The following is a 12,317-nucleotide window of genomic DNA, read 5'->3' as shown; positions in this document are numbered from 1 at the left end:
TTTCAAAAGCTTAGTGTTTAGAATCACATCTTTTTGAGTACGAGTATCTTAAAACATCTCTCCATAGTTTTCAAAACTAAAGCATATAAGAATGAAAATTATACGTCCCGGAGTAACCAAAATGATACCGGATTCACATATAATTTTGTCTTCTTGTCAAAACCTCTATATGCTTAGAGATATCTTTTGCTTGAGAAAACCAACTAAAAAAAAAAAAAAAAAAGGCGTCTCCAAACGAGAATTAAACAAAATAGAGTAACCCAAAGTGATACTAGTTTCTATTTAATTCTATCTTTTGCCTCCACCTCTCTATTTGCGCTCCCGTGTAGTGCTAGATACGCTAGGACCCAACGTCAAGGAGAAAGATCCTCTAGACGTCGTGACGAGTCACGCACAGATTCTGACTAGGCAGCTCTCTAGTGTCCGTATAGATAGTTATAGTTTATGCTTTATCTTTAGTTTGATGTTTGTTTTCTTTCCATACTTTTGTAGTATTATAACTAGTAGTGTAATTTTAATATTATATGCTTATGTTATTTGTTTTCTTGTGGAATTTGGTATATGAGTAGAAAGTAATATAAATACATCATGCCAAATTTTTCTATTTTTCTTTCTGCATTTCATATGTTTTAAAAAAAATACAAAAAAAAAAAAAAAAAAAAAAAATCATAGTAGAATAATTATCTTTAGTACAATAAACTATGTAGTTCTTGTTCTATATCAAACAACCCACCCCCAAACTTATTTGGGGGTGGACATATTTTCATCATAAAGAACAGAATACAGGTGTATCACCATTTTTGCTAATGTTTATATGGAACATTATCTCTCCATACTTTGAGGACAAATCATATTTCTATTTGGGAGTGATATAGTAACATTTTACAAAAGCTAGGCATTTTTCTATAATAGATATAATGGTATATTTTTCTTCCTGTCCTAAAATTTTTTCGAAAAAGTTAAGACCAAAAATATTTTTTTGTTTAGTATTAAAAAGTATTGTTTCTTTTTTCTAAGATGAATAAAAAGTTTAAAAGTCTCATTATAGCAATAGAGTAAGGACTTGTTCTTCGAATTTAGACTAATATACGTACAATAGTTTATGCATCTTTTCATGAATGGCATGCATCAGCATTTGATTGTATATAGCAATGAGTTTTTGAGACTAAGATTAGAACAATTAAGTTCCATATCCTGTGAGAATCTAGCCAAAAGTCTCATCTGATCAATGATTACTGAGTGATGACACAAAGGATGTCTGGATAGAAAGACCACACATCCTCTTGCTTGATTACCACGCCATATCCTAAGAGAGAATTTAGACAATTTTTGGATCGATATAGCCAAATAAACGTTAAAAACCCAAAAAAATAGTTTTTCCTCTAGTTAACCCTTTTGAGCCTTCACCATTTTCTAAAAAACCTTTTTATTCTTCGCCATAAATTCTTGACCCGATACAATACCAAATAAAAAGCTTACCCAGTTGACGAGTTGAGAATTGGATGAATATAAGAAAAAGAGAAGAGAAGACCTTGTACAAAAACAGATCTGTTAGTTGTTTCGAAAAGAAAAGAAAAGAAAGACCCATCAAAAACCAAAACTCCAAAAGAGTCCAAAATCGAATCTTCCAAAAGTTGAAAATAAAAAAGGAGACGATATCAAAAACAAAAACAAAAAGAAACAAAAGCAAAGTTAGAACTCACAAAATTCAAAATCATATGGAGTCACAAAGCCAAAGGGCTAAAGAATCACTATTCAGTAACAAAGAACAAAATGAGGTTCTTCTCTGGTTTCAATTATCTTGAAGACCTAATTTCTCAACTTCTCAGATTTTTGTTTTTCCCTTCCTTTTTCTTTCTAAACCATCACCATAGCCCCGTAACTCATAATAAAAGACATTTAACTCAATTAGAAATAGGATGATGTGATAGTAAGTGGCAAACGTGATCAATCAACCCTGATTTTTTTGGATGTCATTTGAGTATGTGAGGAATATAAGTGCCTGCTGCACTTGAGAGAATGAAACTTGAGTGAATCTATCAGAGAGTTGTGATTGTAACACACCCCTGTGAGAACTCACCTTAAGGACGCTCTCCAAAAGTCTCTGAAACGACTCTGCTTTTGCATTTCATTACTCATGTTTTGCACATTTATCTTTAGATGATTAAATTATTGTACATATGTTATTCTAAGTTCAAAGGAGCTTGTTCTTATTCCCCACTAATGAGATGTATAGACTTTTGAGAATAAATAAGAAAACAAGACCCTTTGTACTATATAGAAGAAGTTTGTAAGTACCTTCACTGGAAAATTCTCACAATGCTTAAAGCTCATTCGCTAGGGAATTCCTAGTGGTTTAAGGCCTTGTTGCATATGGTCAATGCAATCGTACTCCGTGCAATGAGATTAGTATAACTTATAATAAATCACACATTTGTGATCTTAATTTTTCTCTCATCTTTGCTTGAGGACAAACAAGATACTATTTGGGGGTGGTGATCAGCTCCTAAATGTGTGTTTTATTACCCTTACATTACTGTATTATAGCCCTTCTTACGTATAATGAAAAGACAACTCATGACTTTTATTATCTTTTTTAGGTTATAGAGAAATTCAGACCACTTATTATAAAAGCTGCGTCTTAGCACCAAAAGGAGCCTTAATTATGCTTATTATGAAGACTCGAAGCTGCTATAAAAAAAAGTACTGAAAAAGTCAAAGTCAAAGGTCAAGGACTCATAACCAAAGAGCTGAAAATCAAGTCCTCAACTCAGAAGACCATAGATAGATGTCCTCAACTCAGAAGACCATAGATAGATGTCCTCAACTCAAAAGAAGGCTTTCTCTAAAATCTATCTTGATCAAGAAAAAATCAAAAAGCAAAAGGAAAAAGGAAAAAACAAAAGCATAAAACAAAGAGTGAGGTGTTTCAAATGTAATGGAGAAGGGCAAATCAGTCATTTGCATAAAGTAGGGGTATAAGAACTAAAAGTTAGGGAGAGAGAATGCACTTAGACTTATTTTAGTGTCATGTAGGATTTATTTTATAGTATTTTTTTCATTCAAGTCATTTACTTTATTGTTTTTTATTTTGAATCTTGTTATTTGCTTTTGTTATTCAATCAATCAATCATCTTTCTTTGTTGTTCTTGTTCAATCTTTTCATTTCATTTCTTCAAGTTTGTGTTCTTCCAATCATTAACAACGTAAGCTTTTCAATGTTCTTTATAAACTAGTTAACCAGTACAAGTACTAAACTAAAGATTCTACCTTTCTTCCTTCCTTCTAAAACTCCTAACCATTCAAACTCTAAACAATCTATAGTGAACCTCACTTCAAAACACTTTGAAATACTCTCCACTATCACAACTTCAGGAGACGTGCAAATTAAAGAAATATTGAACTTTCGCTGTTTTATATGTTTGGGTAAGAGCTATCTTTGTTGCAGGCAATGCCAGCTAATTAAGCCTGCCACCACCCTACGAAGTACGAACTCATCATGATTATACAAAGGAAGATCCCTAATGTCTAATGCTTAGAGTGGTTTGAACTTTTTATTCCCTAGTTAAGCAAATCTTTGGTAATCAGCAAACTCTTAAGGCCTGACCCAAACAAATTTAAAAGCCCAATACAAATTAATAACAAGCTTTGAAAAAACATAATGAATGGGCTTTTTCTTTTATAAACGGCTGGGTACTTTGTTTTTTTTTGTAGAGGTTGGGTACTTAATTAGTTATATCATTAACTATAGCAATTCTACACATGAGCTATACAATTATCTAAGTTTATCTGCAGACAAACTCCTCACTCCTTTTATTATAAAAAATGTCATATTAACACTTGAAATTGTTGTTGTTGAAGAAATTTATGCTCCAGATTGGTCTTTGTTAGGCTAAGTCCAATGGTGCGACAAAACACCAAATATCACGAAAATTCTGATCTAGTGGTATGTCAAAACACTAACCAGCCAACGCTATCGGTATAAATTTACCTATCTATAGCGCCAGTTTTAATGAGATAACATCAAGTCTACACGCCAGTATGAGTGGCGGGTATAAGAAATCTAAGCTACATGCCACACTGTGTGGGTGTGGTTGCTAGATTTTTTTTTTTAATTTTTTTTCCCACACACCTTTGACAATGGCGGTTGGAGAGTTTTTAAAAAACCACTCTTTTTTATTTGTTGTAGGTATGAGTGAGAAATCTATGATACATGTTGCCTGTTTATTAGTATATTATATGTGAATTAGATTGCCTTATGTAACTTACTTTTTATTCTGATGATTGCGTAGATTATAAATGTAGAAATTAACATTATGTAAAGTACCAATATTGATATTATATATTTACATGCCATCAGTTTGAACTTTGAAGTATAGTTATAGTACTTAACAGAATTAGGCAGTTGAACTCTTACAATTGAGTATCCAAATTGGACGCTTCCCGTTAATAGTTAACTCCACTATCTGAGACTAGAAAGAATGGATATAGCAAAGGGCAAGAGAGTAGTAGTGAAAAACGAGTTTCAATGAGCAGAAAGGAAGTTCATTCTTATATCCTCAGCTTCACATTGGTTATCACAGATCAAGCTCTTTGAGTTAGTTGCAAAGCACTTTGTTTCATTCGGATTCTTCAAGCTTGTATTGGAGTCGGGATGCAAGGTGAGTCAGCTGGAGTTATTTTGCTCCTTGCATGACTGAAATGGTTATGAGATTAAGGCAGACCCCACTTGTGTTTCAATTTTATTTTAATAGGTGATTAGATTGGGGAAATGGTAGGTAATGCAGCTAATGGCAGGTAACGTTGGATAATGCTATATTGTAGTTGTTAATAGCAGGCCCAGCTGCAGTTGGGCTATTTGGCTAGTTAGCTTTAAAGATTGGTTTAAAAGTTAAGTTTTAACCAGATTTAAGATTTAGGCATATTTTAATGGAGCTTTTAGATTTGTTCAAAAATTGATTCAAATGGATTGATGAATTCAAGTGAGTGATTCAATCAAGTAATGAAACCAAAACAACTATACAAATACCAACGAATTGGAGCCGTTAGCGAGCGAAAAACATAACAAATGAATTTTTAATGAAGGAGCTTTGCTATTCAATGACTGCCCCGGAGAGAGGACAAACCAATAGATGGAGTTGAGGTTTTCCTTTTTTAAAGAAGAAGGGTACTTTCGGATTTTTACTTTTACTTGTTTTACAAAATAAAAGGAGAACGTGGTGCTTTTAACGCGGACCAATGGCAGCTAGTTGTCCCCTGAACAGAATTTCTGTGTATGTCCACAAATTCGATCTCAAGTTTTAGTAGTGTTGAAATTATCACTCTTTGGATAGCGAAAAAAAAAAAAAAAAAAATTATCACTCTTAAAGTTTAGCAAATATTAGGGCAGTGCGACAGATTACAATTTTGACAGTGGGAAATGCTGATCACTGATGAACAGTGGAGGAGCTAGGATTTTAGTCGAGTTAGCCAATCACTCAAAATCAACATATATTTTGGGAAGGACTATGTACAGACCCCATATCTCTCAAGGTAGACCCCATCTCAAGGCAGACCCCATTTTTTCTCAAGGCAGACCCCAAACTTAAAATTGTCGTTGGGCACACCCTAAAAACAAAAAACATTGTTTTCTTTTTTCACTTTTCACTTTCTTCCGCTGTTCTCTTTCTTCCTCCTCCTCTAAAATAAAAAAAAAAACCAAGTGTTTAAGGTAATAAGAACTTGTTTATCCTTTAATTCTTCTTCTCTAGTTAATATCATCGTTTCAACGCTCACTTTGTCGGTAAAAAAATGACTTTTTTATGAACTACTTTTTTCCCATTATTATTTTCATGTGTTTTATTATGTTTTCTATCGTTTATATTGAATTTGAGTTTACCCATTGTTGGGTTTTAATGCATTCGGTGATTTGAAGTGAGTTTAGTGTTCCAAGTTTGCATTTTTATGAACTTCTTTTTTGATGATTGATGGTATAGTTATTATGACATGGTGCCGCATTTCTTTTATTTAAGTCATTGAATGTAAATCTGTTGTTGCAGGTTTTAATATTTTTAGTGTTTTCGCTACGTTATCTTATGAGGTTTAGAAGGTCTCAAATGTGCAAAATCAACGTATCGCCTCAAAAGCTTCTCTGACTCTGTTTCTTTGAGTAAAGGTTTGTACTCAACAAAATACTTCTTGTTTTTCTCTTTCTTAATTCAATTGTTTAAGATTCCAGGTGTAATAAGGTGGATACTTTAGAGACCATGCTATGTTTTTCTTTTGAAGTTTCGATTTGGATATGGATTGAGATTGATCAAGGCTTATTATATTTGAGTGTTTGAATGGCGAGAAGATGTTTCTTTATTACTATTTGCATCAAATAACATTTTTGTAGTGAGAATATTTCTTAGAAGTGTTTTCCCATTAGTCACATACTCTAAGATTTTATATTTAATATCTTCATAGGGTCATACTCTTATGGACCAGATCGTTGTGTGGCTATCTTTTTAGTCTCTTTATGAGCTTGATTCGTTTGAAAATGGTATTGCATTGCTGCATTCTGTGTTTGGTCACTACATATTCATAAATTCCAAACGGCTGTGTTTGATCACTTTTCTTGGAAAAACCTGAGAGAAAACCCGATTGGTGATAATATCATCGAGAAGATTTTTATAGCACAGCTAGTTCATGAAAATTTTGTTTGAATGCAATTTTGAGGTTATATTATACTAGTTGATGATGATATATGGCAGTTTGTTTGAATGTGAAAGAGGGGATATATATGTTTCGTTCTTCTATTAATCTGAATCTGCCATAGGACTAATCATTATATGCTTCATTAGGCATTCAGCTAATGGAGTGAGTAAATGACTCGAAGAGGTTCTCGTCCTTATAGATGTTAGCATCACTTGAAACCTCGTCTTGTAACAGCTTCATCTCCGAGCAATATTCAGAGATTGGAGATATTATTTTTTGGCTACTTCCAAAGTTTTTATCCCTTTTACGTAATGCAAAGGCAGACTTTTCTCGAAGTTTCTGATCAATAAAATTTCGGATGGACAAGTTCGTGCGGGATTTGCTTGTCTACTTCCCAACTTTCGCCAAGCACCTAATACTTTGACATTTTGGCTATTAAGCTCGAGTTCCTTCGATCAATTTGAACCTAAGCATGAAAGTTCACAAAATAAACAAAAACTTCCATCGCTCGAAGTTCAAGAGTATGTCTCAAGATGTTTCAGGAGAATTATTGGACGAATATGAGGATCTTTGTCCGGTTGAATGTGTCATAAAATTTAATACAGATGCAGAATTTTCCAAAATCCTTGAGAAGGCCAACGAAACTGATTCTTTAGTTGTAGTTGATTTTTATCGCACGTCTTGTGGAAGTTGCAAGTATATAGCGCAGGGATTTTCACATACTCTTAAGATTTTATATTTAATATCTTCAAAGGGTCATAGTCTTATGGACCTGATCGTTGTGTGGGTATCTTTTTAGTCTCTGTATAAGCTTGATTCGTTTGAAAATGGTATTAGATTGCTGCGTTTTGTGTTTGGTCACTACATATTCATAAATTCCAAACGGCTTTGTTTGATCACTTATCTTGGTAAAACCTGAGAGAAAACCCGATTGGTGATAATATCATCTGAGCCAGAGAGATTTATAGCACAGCTAGTTCATGAAAATTTTGTGTGAGATGTTTTCTTACATCCGTTTGACAAATAGAATATTATTTTGGATAAGATTATGAGGATGTTGGGATTGTTGTATCACTTGTCATTTAATAACAGTCTTTGATTGAGAGACTTCGAGTGCTTATAATTAATATATAGTTAACAAAAAAATCATTGGTTTTTCATGGCATAGTTAAAAGCTTGCATTTTCTGTCTTGCATCATAAAGTTTGGGTTGTAATTGAAATTTGACTATTGTTAGCTATTGACGTATTACAGGGATAGTCATGCCGCCCCGAAAAAAGAAAGGGAAAGTTGTCTCTAGTCGCCAGCCTTCAGTTAGGGTTCCCCAAACGGCATCTCATCGAATACGAAAAACCAAAAAAACAATAGTTGTAGAAGACCATATTGAAGAAGATGAGAATGTTGAGTTGGAAGAAGAACATGATGAGGAGATAGAGGTTTCTAATGGGCAAGAAGAAAATTTGCAGCAAGTAGATAATGTTGAGTTGGAAGAAGAACATGATGAGGAGATAGATGTTTCTAATGGGCAAGAAGAAAATTTGCATCAAGTTGATGAGAACGAGAGCGATGGAGAGCCTAAATTGGAAATATATTCCGGAGGTCCTATAGATAACAAAGTTTTGGTCGATTATGAGGACCATATTGCTCGCAAGATTTGGGCTCGAAAGGTATTTTATTTTTACATCTATGCTTAATTCATTTTATAGTCGTGTAATTTATTTATTTATTTATTAAATTAAAATCTTGTTTAATTTTGTAGGAAAGGGGTATTCTAAAACTGCACCACCATACCGTCAAACTAGAGCAATGGGACATAAGTGAAGAACCACCTCTTTTCCAAAAGAAGCTAGAAGCTACTGGGTTGTTAAACTTAGCCTTGTATTCGTGGAAGAACTTCAATGAAGTAGTGATTTCAGCATTTTGTGAGAGATGGCATCAAGAAACAACTACTTTCCATCTCCCATTTGGTGAGATGACCATTACTCTCGATGATGTTAGCCAAATTTTGGGGATTCCAATCAAAGGTCTTCCAGTGGAGGGAATCTATTTGTTAGATAAAGGAAAAGCAGAAGAATTGCTTATACAAGGGCTTGGTTTGACGGCCGAAAATGTACCCAAAGTGAAAAAGGGGCATGTGACTCTAGAGTGGTTAAGGAAGACATTCTCTAACACGCCCGAAGATGCTACGGCTGAAATTGTTGACTGTCATGTTCGAGCTTATTTGTTGTTTCTTTTGGGGTGTACAATCTTCAATGACAAGTCGGGAGTTGGTGTACATGTTGCCTACTTGCAGGTGTTGCTGGAGGTTGACAATGTTTCAAAGTATGCTTGAGGTGCTGCTGCGTTGGCTTATTTATATAGGGAGTTGGCAAAAGCATCTCAACGAAATGGGAGACAAGTTGCCGGGTGTATGACATTGTTGGAAGTAAGTAGTATTTTATTATTGTAGGGAGTTATCTCATTTTTAAAATTTGATTTGTTCACAAAATACTTTTGTAGGCTTAGGTGTATGAACACTTTCGTCTTCAAAATTCTCCCATGATCAATATGGACTTTAAAAGGGATATGCCTCGTATGAGACGGTGGATGGTATATCCCTCACTTTCAATGGCCATAGTGTCTTCTTTGATCTACCTTCGGGAGGAGATAGACTTATTATCAGCTAGAGAAGTAAGGATATAAGTTTAATACTTTCTTATTATAATTTGTTAGTTTGTAAAATGATGGAAGAGAATAACAATTATGAATTTTTGTGTGTTAGGTTTATTGGGACCCTTACAAAGATGTTCGTGACATCCGACCATTAGACGACGTTACTTTTTTTAATGGCGTATTGTGTGTGCTTGATATAGCTGAAGGCTACAATATTGACCAAGTTCTACGTCAGGTTGGATATGTTCAAAGGATTCCTGGTATGCCGATTCAACCTAAATATGGTAGTAAAAAAACAAATGTGCGATACAATGTGAATCATTACACTTTTTCCCGATTGTGGACGTCGGGGAATAATCATGTTTTGTCTAAGTTTGAACGTGGTGAACGTGTTGTGGCTTCCTCGGATTGCGTTAATAGATACATAGATTGGTTTAACAATATTAGCCATCCTCGTATGCGGAATCTGAAGCACTTTTCACAAGTTCATAGACTTCCACCTGTAAATTGGGTAAGATGTATATATATTTTTTTATTCCTACTCGTATTCGATTTCATTATGTTCGAAAAATATAATATATCTAATGTTACTCATATTTGTGATATGCATTTAATTGTCAAATTACTTTATATATAGGAACTTATTGTAACAGAAGCGACAAGGTTGCTTAAAGAATCGTTGGACATAGGAGGAACCCAAGATGTTCATGGGATGTTAGCACGTGAGAAGATGATATACAACATTCTCCAATTCCAACAAATTATTCAAGAAAGTTCACAAAGTCGAGGTGGGGGTGAAAATAGTGGAGATGTTGGTGAAAATAGTGGGGGTGGTCAAGATAATGGTGGAGATGGTGGTGAAAATAGTGGAGATAACATGGACATTGACACAACAAAGTTGACAAAACGACAACTTGCAATGAGGTAGAAGAGAAAGAAGTGATGGTGTTAATGTTGGTGTTTCTATCTAATTGGGTTTTTTTTTTTATCATGGAACATCTAATAGATGCTCTCATTTTGTCTCCTGTCTAAAACTTGTGTCTTTGATGACTTTATACTAGGGGTTTTGTAGTGGGTTGGGATGATTCTTCGGGTTGTGGGATTTTATCTCTTATTATATTATCTAGCTAACTTAACTGTTATTTAAGTGTTTTATCTCTTATTATCTGGATAACTGAAGTGTTATCGGGCTGGGGGATTTTATCCCCTAATCCTCTGTTCTTGCTGACATGTTCATTGGACTCAACCACCTACTAAGTTGGGGAAGTTGTCAGTTTATGTTTTTTGTAGGATTGCTTGGAGAACTACAGACGGTTCTGTATTTGTATATGTTGCAGTCAAAGCAGCCCTTACAAAGATTTGATAGAAACAATTTTAAGCACACTTCCGATGATTTGAACTTTTGGAATGATAATGAAATTTATGTTCCTAATGATGACACTTATGTTATGGATACTACATTGCTATAGTATATAGGTTGGATAAGTGGGAGAAGACTTGGGTTGAGCTCAAAAGTTTGGGTGACCGGTTATTGTTCTTGAGTGATAATTGCTCCTTTTGTGCTCCAACTTCTGATTTGTATGGAAGTAAAGGGAATTGTATATATTTTACGGATAGGTACTTTCAATCGTTTAAGGTAGAGGAGACTGCATTTAATTGTCATTCTATAGGCGTGTTTAGTCTGGAGAATGGTAGTATTGCACCATTGGGTTTCAGATGCAGGATACTCTCAGTTGTTTTGGCCTCCTCCAATATGGATTACTGCGACAACTTCTTAAGTAAGGTTTTGCAATCTTTGTTTTCTATTTCATAAACCAGCATACTAGTCATTTTAATTAATTTTGATGTTAAAATCATATATATTATATTAAGGTGATCAATGTTGCTTATGATAGTGATCTTCTCAAATGGAATAGAAATTGGAAGTTAGAATTCAGAGAATAAACTGACTATTTGATGGATCACTGAGACACTAATTTTTTTCGATTTAACTGACTTTGGTTGTTGTAATCTCTTCCTAAATGTCGTAAGTGTTTCAAACAAATTTTGGTGGAGAAAGAAATGTGATATCCATCTTTACATAAATGTGATAACTTACTAATAACTTGCTAGAAAAAATTCCATCTTTCGGTGTAAGACAGTCCAGTCCAACTAACTAAAGCAGAAATGCTAGCCAGTTGAGAACGTCTTTTTTCGCTTTTAAGTTAGTTTATTTAAACCGATCTTATCTGAGGACTAGTAAAATCTAATCTAAGTGTAAGACAGTCCAGTCCAACCAACTAAAGCCGAAACGCTAGCCTAATGAGAACGTCTTTTCGCTTTAAGTTAGTTTATTTAAACCGATCTTAATGTAGGACTAGCAAAATCTAATCTAACTATAAGACAGTCTAGTCCAACCAACTAAATCAAACAAAGCTAGCAAGCAAAATCTAATCTAAGTGTAAGACAGTCCAATCCAACCAACAGAGGTATAAAGGGATATTCTAACTGGAACATCTTTGTTTATATAAGTTAGTTCAATTAAACCATTCCTAATGCAAGACCTACACATTTCGTCTATGTATAAGACGGTCCATTCCAACTAACAAAAGGGGCATGAGTAGCCCAATGTGAACATCTACTCTTTTTTAAGTTAGTTAAATTGAACCATTCGACCAACACATCTCTCTTCATTTGAAATTTGAAATTTTGACAAAATATTTGATTTTAAACTTCTTGTAAGGTCGGATTTCAAAATTCAAATTCAAATTTTGGGTGGGTTTCGAGATTTCACCGAAATTTAAAATCCAATTTGAAATTTTGGGCAAAAAATTTAAATTTAAATTTTGTGTTTTGAATTTCAAGTTGGTTTTGTGTTATCACTAACTCCAATTTCAATTCAATTCATGTTTTCATATTGTATTGAACATGAAATGAAGAATACAAACCAAATTACCAAAATATTGTGTTCGAAATTTTACTAAAATTTAAAATTCAAATTCAAATTCA

This window comes from Coptis chinensis, chromosome 7 (genome assembly GCF_015680905.1).
Source record: "Coptis chinensis isolate HL-2020 chromosome 7, ASM1568090v1, whole genome shotgun sequence".
In the NCBI taxonomy this organism is placed as follows: domain Eukaryota; kingdom Viridiplantae; phylum Streptophyta; class Magnoliopsida; order Ranunculales; family Ranunculaceae; genus Coptis; species Coptis chinensis.
Note: the sequence above shows the minus strand (reverse complement) of the source record.